Source organism: Lemur catta, chromosome 3 (assembly GCF_020740605.2).
Source record: "Lemur catta isolate mLemCat1 chromosome 3, mLemCat1.pri, whole genome shotgun sequence".
NCBI classification, from domain to species: Eukaryota; Metazoa; Chordata; class Mammalia; order Primates; family Lemuridae; genus Lemur; species Lemur catta.
Window position 1 is genome coordinate 36,634,510 of NC_059130.1, and position 9,319 is coordinate 36,643,828.

At 40.6% G+C, this 9,319-nt stretch overlaps 1 pseudogene; it reads right to left on the minus strand.

The window, feature by feature from the left end:
* Window positions 1–1,630: 1,630 nt before the first annotated feature.
* Window positions 1,631–2,069, minus strand: LOC123634659 (annotated as a pseudogene).
* Window positions 2,070–9,319: the final 7,250 nt, after the last annotated feature.

Here is a 9,319-nt window from a genome sequence, read left to right on the forward strand (position 1 = left end):
CTGGTGCAGTGGCTCATACCTGTAATCCCAGCACTTTGAGAGGCCAAGGGAGGGGCATTGCTTGAGGCCAGGACTTCTTAAAAATTTTTAATTCTAATGTTTAAATGTGTAATTGTATAAAGAAACTGAAGTTTTTTTATTAGCATTCAGTAGTCCCTTTTTACTTGCTATTTAACTTGCCTAACTCTTACAGTTACTTACTTTCTCATCAATGTCTTCCATTTCTAGCTTGTATTTCTGTAAAAGAGATTCCTATAGACCTAGATTATTATGCTAATTGTGTTAATCCAGGAAATAATTATGAAACTGTTGGTCAATTTTTCTTTCTTAAGTTTTACAGCTGACACTTTCTGGTTTTAATACATTCCAGCTGCATTTCAAGAGTGTGGGTTCCAGGTTTTCAGGGTAGAAGATGAAAGGTGTTTTATGACCTAGGCTCTGAAATCACAGAGTCAATTCTGCCATATCCATTGGTCAAAGCAAACCACAGGATCAGCTTAGATTCAAGGAAAAGAGAAATAAGCTATACACTCTGAAGCACATGAATGTCATAAGTTCTCGTTCTTAGGGAAAATGGTTTCAAAGCGCAGAACTTGTGAAATTGAAGTTGGATTGCAAATAAGTTACAGTTTTAGTACCAAAAATTGAAAAAGTCTTGTTTAACTTGGCTTTCCTTTCCTGGTGACATTTTTTTGTAAGTTCTGAAGCAGTCTTATTTCCAAAAAATGAGTCATTTTCTTCACTGTTATTTTTTTTTATTGCAACCTACACGTAACAGTGAGCAACTCGGGTAGTCAGTTCAAATCCTCCCCTTTTTAGGTTCCTTATGGTCTCTTTACATATCATCACACAGTTTTGGAGGAACAGCATATAAATTTCTGTTTTACTGTAATTTTTTCTCCATTCTCATACTCAATGTAATTTGCAAATTAAAAATAGAGATTCCTCTTGTCCCACACTTTGAAAACATGATGCCAGGGCATGCCAACATCTTTTCCATGGAAGGCAACAAGGATAGTCATCTTATAGGCACATATCTAAATAGGCTATCTTCTTCCATTTCTGTGAAGTCAAAAATTTCATTAAGTGCTTCTATATGTTTTAAGGAAACTAAAAACCACCAAAAAGTTTTATCATGTCTTAATCCATTTGGGCTGCTATAACAAAATACCACAGACTGGGTAATTTATTTTTTTATTTTTTTAACTGGCATATGCTTTTTTAAATTAAATCTTACTTATATTCTTGGCCAGGCGTGGTGGCTCACACCTGTAATCCTAGCACTTCGGAGGCCGAGGCGGGTGGACAATGTTTGAGTTCAGGAGTTCGAGACTAGCCTGAGCAAATGTGAGACCCCGTCTCTACTAAAAAATAGAAAGAAATCATCTAGACAACTAAAAATATATAGAAAAATTAGCTGGGCCTGGTGGCACGTGCCTGTAGTCCCAGCTACTCAGGAGGCTGAGGCAGAAGGTTCGCTTGAGCCCAGGAGTTTGAGGTTGCTGTGAGCTAGGCTGACGTCACGGCACTCTAGCCTGGGCAAAAGAGTGAGACTCTGTCTCCAAAAAAAAAAAAAAAAAAAATCTTACTTATATTCTTTAAGGGACAAACAGACACAAGTAGGCTACAGTGAAGAAATCTTATTTTTATAAGAGAGTTATGAAATCACTAAGATACTTCCAGGTATTATCTTCAGTGATGCTTCTTATCTTTATCCAGGGACTTCAGGAAATATTCAACCCCTACAGCTACCACAAATGCAGCAAATCCCCATTTGAATCCTTTTAATAATACACCAACAAACGAAACATTGTTTGCAAAAGCTACCCATGTATCTCCAAGCTTCACTGCGGCCCCATGGATCTCTTAGTCCTCGCGCAGCCAGCTTCTGTTGGATAGTTTCTAATGGTGTCCCTTGTATCTTCCACTGTTTATAATCTGGAAGTTCCATTTTACTATGTCCATGTTCATGTTCATGTCCATGTCCATGGGCCATGTCTCTGATTCCTTATAAAGAGGTCTCTCACCAAATCCCTAATTTACCTGTCGGCAATCTGACCTCTCAGGACACTCAACGCTCCATGGGTAATTTATAAACAACAGAAATTTATTACTCACAGTTCTGGAGGCTGGAAGGTCCATGATCAAGGGGCCAGCAGAGTCAGTATCTGCTGAGGGCTCACTTTCTGCTTCATAGATGGCACCTTCTTGCTATGTCCTCACTTGGTGGAAGGGGCCAGCAGTTCCTTCAGGCATCTTTTATAGGGGCATTAATTCCATTCATGATAGCAGATCTAATCACCCCCCAAAAGCACAGCCTTTTAATACTATTGCACTGGGGATTAGGTTTCAATATATGAATTTGGGGGGGGTACACAGACATTCAAACTATAGCAATTATGAAAGCCTCAAAATCACAGGTAAACAAGTCATATATTATCTTTGTTCATTTCATGCTGCTATAACAGAATGCCACAGACTGAGTAATTTATAATGAATATAAATGTACTGGCTTATAGTTCTGGAGTCTGGAAAGTCCGACATCAAGGGGCCAACATCTTATGAAGACCTTCTTGCTGCATCACCCCATGGCGGAAGGTGGAAGGGCAAGAGAGGGCAACAGCGAGAGAGCAAGAGTGGGCTGAACTTGTTTCTTTCTTTCTTTTTTTTTTCTTTAGCAAACCCACTCTACTGATATTTAACACATTTTGGTGATAATGACATTAATCTATTCATGAGGTCAGAGCCATCATGACCTAATCACATCTTATTAGGCCCCACCTCCCAACATTTTAGCATTGGGGACTAAGTTTCCAACATGTAAGCTTTGGGGCCACTTTCAAACCAAAGCATGCTGCCCTCGGCCCCCAAAATTCATGTTCTTCTCACAGTGCAAAATACACTCATTCATTCCATCCCAGAAGTTTTAACTCTTTCCAGTATCAACTCAAAAGTCCAAAGTCTGGGCCAGACATGGTGGCTCACACCTGTAATCCTAGCACTTTGGGAGGCTGAGGTGGGAGCATTGCTTGAGATCAGGAGTTAGAGGTTGCAGTGAGCTATGATGATGTCACTGCACTGTAGCCCAGGCAACAGAGTGAGACCCCGTCTCAAAAAAAAAAAAAAAAAGGCCTGGCGCGGTGCCTCACGCCTGTAATCCTAGCACTCTGGGAGGCCGAGGCGGGTGGATCGCTCAAGGTCAGGAGTTCGAGAACAGCCTAAGCAAGAGCGAGACCCCGTCTCTACTAAAAATAGAAAGACATTATCTGGCCAACTAAAAATACATATACAAAAAATTAGCCGGGCATGGTGGCACATGCCTGTAGTCCCAGCTACTCGGGAGGCTGAGGCAGTAGGATTGCTTAAGCCCAGGAGTCTGAGGTTGCTGTGAGCTAGGCTGATGCCACGGCACTCACTCTAGCCCAGGCAACAAAGAGAGACTCTGTCTCAAAAAAAAAAAAAAAAAGTCCGAAGTCCAGAGGCTTATCTAAATCACCTGTAGGTGAGACTCAAGGCATGATTCATCCTGAGGCAAATTCTTCTCCAATTACGAGCTTATGAAATTAATAAACTATGCGCTTCTGAAATACAGTGGTGGGACAGATATAGGATAGACATTCGCATTCCAAAAGGGAGAAATAGACAAGAAGAAAGGGGTAAATGATCCCAAGTCAGTCCAAAATCCAACAGGGAAAACAACAGTAAGTCTTTTTGTGTTTGTTTGTTTTTTTGTTTTTTTGAGACAATGTCTCACTCTGTCATCCAGGCTGGAGTGCAGTAGCATGATCATAGCTCACTGCAGCCTTGAACTCCTGGGCTCCAGTGATCCTCCTGGAGTAGCTCAGCCTCCTGAGTAGCTAGGACTACAGGCACGTGTCACCATACCAGGCTAATTTGGCGGGGCTTTTTTTGTAGAGACGGGATCTCATTCTTTTGCTCAGACGGCTCTTCAACTCTTGACCTTAAGCAATCCTCCCACCTACACTTCCCAGAATAGTGGGATTACAGGTATAAAGCCACTGCACCCAGCATGGCAGTAAGTCTTAAAGCTGGAGAATAATCTCCTTTGACTGCATGTCCCACATCCTGGGCACACTGGGGTCGGAGTTGGGTCCCCAAGGCCTCATGCAGCCCCATCCCTATGGCTTTGCTGGATTCAGCCTATGCAGCAGTTCTCACAGATTAGAGTCTTGTGCCTATAGATTTTCCAAGCTGCAGTTGCATGCTGATGGCTCTACAGTTCTAGGGTCTTAAGAAAATGATTTGAAACTCCTTTTTTTAAATCCAAAGTATCTATGAGCTAGGAAGAATTTTTATTTGTTGCTGTTCCTGTGATTTGAGGCATCCCTTGATATATTGTAGAAAGCATGATTGTTGGTAATGGCCTGTCAGAATCAGCTCTCCTTCATAAGGGGCCAACCCATTTGTCATCAAAATTTCCCCTTTTGTTTGCCAACAACATATTTTAGTTGCAACCTCTGAATTAGGAAATATAACTTTACTCAGTTTCGTAGAACAATCAAGGAATAGATACCATAATGCATGTTTTTTTTTTTTTTTTTTTTACACAGAGTCTTACTTTGTTTCCTGGGCTAGAGTGAGTGCCGTGGTGTCAGCCTAGCTCACAGCAACCTCAAACTCCTGGGCTCCAGTGATCCTCCTGCCTCAGCCTCCCAAGTAGCTGGGACTACAGGCATGCGGCACCATGCCCGGCTAATTTTTTCTGTATGTATTTTTAGTTGGCCAGATAATTTCTTTCCATTTTTTTTTAGTAAAGACGGGGGGTCTCGCTCAGGCTGGTCTCGAACTCCTGACCTCGAGCGATCCACCCGCCTCAGCCTCCCAGAGGGCTAGGATTACAGGCGTGAGCCACCGAGCCTGGGTATATAATGCATGTTAATCCACGTTTGTTTGTTTGGTTTGCTCAAGCTCATTCAGCAGCAACTATTTTAGATGGAGCATTAGTGCCTTTTGAGTCTTTAAGTTAGTACTTTCACTGCCCAATCCCAAGTTCTTGCCTGCAAATTGTGCAGTATGCTCTGTTTTTGTTATGTATCTCCTTAATCCTGTGCTATGTGTCCTTCTATCTAACTATCAATCTCAACTTATTATCTGAACTCTTAGGAAAAAAACATGGTCACAATATTAAAAATTAAACTAGCAGTATCTTAATACAAAGCACAATCCGCAGGCAAAGTCAAAGCTGGATTATTTCAAGGCATGTAAATTGTCCACTTAAATTGCATCCCTCAGAGCAAAGCAATACGAGAAGATTCATTATTGTGAACCGATAATCAAGGTGGTCAACATCAGCCTGGTAGAGGCGGAGTGCTAGGAGGTAGCAACCAGAGACTACAGAAGGCAGATAATTTATGTCAAATCCATTTGACACTAAAAACAATGTTGTGCCAGGCCTGATGGTGCATGCCTGTAATCCCAGCTATTCAGGAGGCAGAGATGGGAGGATCCCTTGAGACTAGTTCAAGACCAGCCTGGGAAACAAAGAGGCCTTGTCTAGAAAGAAAGGAAGAGGGAAGGGAGGGAGGGAGTGAGGGAGGGAGGGTTGCTTTCAGCCTCTATTTTTAGGAACACCAAATGCCTTTTGCACCTTTCCCTAACCTTCCACACTGGGAGCTTTCCTGTCCTGGCAAGGGGTCTCCCAGTACCTGGGATTTTCATGCTGGGCCACTCCTTCCACACGGTTGCCTTCTCACCCTATCCAGAAGTTCGTGCAAGACTGTTGCTCTGTGGGGATGCCCTCGTCGCCCTACTGGGCTTTGACACTCCCTCCTCCTGGTTGCCTGTCCTCCCAGCACGGATTCTGCTTTGCCCTGCCTGGGCTCTCAGAGCCTGTTCCACCTTGTCCCTCTGCAGGTATAGTGCTCAACAGATAAACCAAAGAATACGGACTACGATAGAATAGAAGGTATGAGTATGAGTAAGGATTATTTTTCGAAACTTTAAAAATTTCATTTGTGTGGATATATAATTGGATTAACTGAATTGGAATGTAAAATGTATTTCTTAAAGTTGATCAAGGTAAAATAAAGTTTGAAAACCACTAATGAGTATATAGTATGATCCTAATTTTGCTTAAAAAAATGAACCAACATTTAATGGGGGAAGGAGAGATTATAGTGTAACTTTCACCTTTCTAATCTATGCTCTGTATTACTTTAATTCTTATGAGAGAGTAAGATACGTATTATTTAAAAAATAAAAGTTAACAAAAATTTAAATGTGTGTGTACATATGCACAAAAAATTAAAAATACTGAAAGGAAAAATACCAAAAATATTTATATCTGAGTAGTGGGATTATAGATAGCTTTTATATTCTTTATAATTTTCTGCATTTTCTAAATTTCCTAAAATGGGAATTTATTACTCTGATGATTTTTTTTTTGAAACAGAGTCTCACTTGGTCACCCTGGCTAGAGTGTCACCATCATAGCTCATTGCAACCTCAAACTCCTGGGCTCAAGCCATCCTCCTGCCTCTCTGTCTCCTGAGTAGCTGGGACAACAGGCATCCACTGTGCAGGGCTAATTTTTCTATTTTTAGTAGAGATGGTGGGGGGGGGTCTCTCTCTTGCTCAGGCTGGTCTTGAATTCCTGACCTCAAGTGATCCTCCAGCCTCAGCTTCCTAGAGTGCTAGGATAACAGGAATGAGCCACTGCACCTGGCCTCTGATGATTTTTCAATTTAAATTTTCAAAAGAAATATTAGGGTCCCCCTTAATGATCTCATTTTAACTTGATTACTTCTATAAGGACTCTATTTCCAAATAAGGTCATATTGTGAAGTACTAGGGGTTAGGATTTCAACATATGAATTTTGTGGGGACCACAATTCAACCTGCCACTCGAGCTTCTTCATAGTATGGTGGTCCTAGGTCCTAAGAGAGCAAGCGCAAAAGCTATAAGGCCTCTTGAGGCCTATGCTCTAAAACTTGTACAATATCACTCCACCATATTCTATTAGTCAATGCAAGTCACAAGACCAGTCCAGATTTAAAGGATGGGGAAATAGATTTTACCTCTTGAAAGACCAAAAAAATATTATGGCCATGTTTTCAATCTACCACAGGGTTTTAAACTTTTTTATAATTACCTAGCTATAGGCGGGGCGTGGTGGCTCACGCCTGTAATCCTAGCACTCTGCGAGGCCAAGACGGGAGGATTGTTTGAGCTCAGGAGTTCGAGACCAGCCTGAGCAAGAGCAAGACCCCATCTCCACTAAAAAAAAAAAAGAAATTAGCTGGACAACTAAAAAATATATATATAAAAAGTTAGCTGGGCATGGTGACGCATGCCTACAGCCCCCACTACTCAGGAGGCTGAGGCAGGAGGATCCCTTGAGCCCAGGAGTTTGAGGTTGCTGTGAGCTAGGCTGACGCCATGGCACTCTAGCCTGGGCAACAGAGTGAGACTGTGTCTCAGAAAAAAAATAAAAATAAAAAATAATTACCTAGCTGTATGGCCTTGGGCTAATCATAAAAGTATGGATTCTTAGAACTAGAAGGGAACCAGGCCAATTTTAACTCTCACTGCTGAATAAATTGCCTCTGTCCCCTGCCACCCCTGAGTTCCTCTTCTCTTTCCATTTTATGAGCTGTTCCTAGATGAACTCATGAAGCCTCAGTGCTCTTGCTTATGCTATTTCTTCTGACTTGAAATCCAATGCCTCCTTATTTCCCATCCTTTTAGTGTTTATATAGCAAAGTACATTTCTTACCCTATAAATATGTACAATTTTTATGTGTCAATTAAAAATAATTTAAAAAGAAAAGTATACATGTCTGTACTGTAGACCCTTGAACAATATGAGTTTGAACATGGGTTTGAGGGTCCATTTATATGTGGATTTTTCCACCAAACTTGGATTGATTCTAGGGTTGTGAAACCCACATATACAGAGGGTCAACTTTTTGTATAGGTGGATTCTGCAGGGCCAACTTATAGTTCTGGAACTAATCCGCCAAGTGTTCAGAGGGACAATTGTATATATATGTCACATATCAGGAAAAAAAGTATAGTTCATAAGTTTACTGCTTCATGAATCTCACAAACTAAGCACATCCACATCATCAGCATCTAAAAGTGGAACATTACTGGCACCCCAGAATCCCTGTTTATGTCTGTGTTCAAATTTCTTCTTTTTATAAAGACACCAGTTACATTGAATGACCTCATTTTAACTTGATTACCTCTGTAAAGACCCTATTTCCAAATAAGTTCACTTTTTGAGGTACTGGGAGTTAGGACTTTGACATATCTTTTTGGAGGACACAATTCAACCTATGCAATGGGTCATATTAGAATTAAAGACATCTGAGATTTGATGAAATAACATTTATAATTCATTTTTTGTTTAAGCTAGTTGGAGCTGATTTTCTGACATAATCATAGTCCATACAATCAATACGATCGCTACAAACACTCTGGTACGACCATGTTTATTTAATGCAAATTACTCATACATAATTGGTAAACTGGAGAATGGTGTCAGTAGAACAAAAAAGTTGTGTTACTTCATTTGGACATTTCTCAGCATGTTGATGTTTTGAAATGATTAATAATAAGGTTTCTCACAATTAAAGAGAAAGAGAAAACTTTAGCAATTTATGAAGACTTAGAAAAACAAAGTTGAAAATCCTGCAGAAGTGCCACTCTTTATTGTGAATATAAGGGCCTTCTGTTAGTGAATAAGTACTTTAGTGTCTTCAGGAACCACTGCATTTTCCATCAAGCTATCTAGAAAGCTGCCAAGTGCAGATGAAGAAGGTGCAAAGACATGTTTTCCTTTAATATGGCTTTACAGATCTTCCTCAGCACCCTTGCTTCCTCTCCAACTTCATAACTGTATGTCTTGTGACACTTATCTGCAAAAAAGGCAAGCTCAATTTATTTCTCAGTGTTCCCTAAAATGCAATTCCCTTCCCCTTTTGCCTAGCTGATTCCTACTTATCTCTTACCTCTTAGCCTAAGCCTTGGCCTGGGAGAAGTTTCCCACCTCAGTTACCTCACCTTCACATGCCTATGTGTTTCCATAGCAATCCTTGTTACCTATCAACACTTATTAACGTGTTATTGTGATTACTTGTTTGATGCTTGTCTTCCTGACTGGATTCTAAGCCCTATGAGGGCAGACAGTGAGTTGGTCTTAACCACTAGTGTATCCCCAGCAACTAGTACAGTGTCTGGTGTATGCAAAGTGCTCATTAAATATTTATTAAATAAAATAGAACATTAGAAATCACTGTTTTCTATCTTTTCTCCAAGTAATTTTGTCAAATTATTTGTAATTTGGTTGTATTA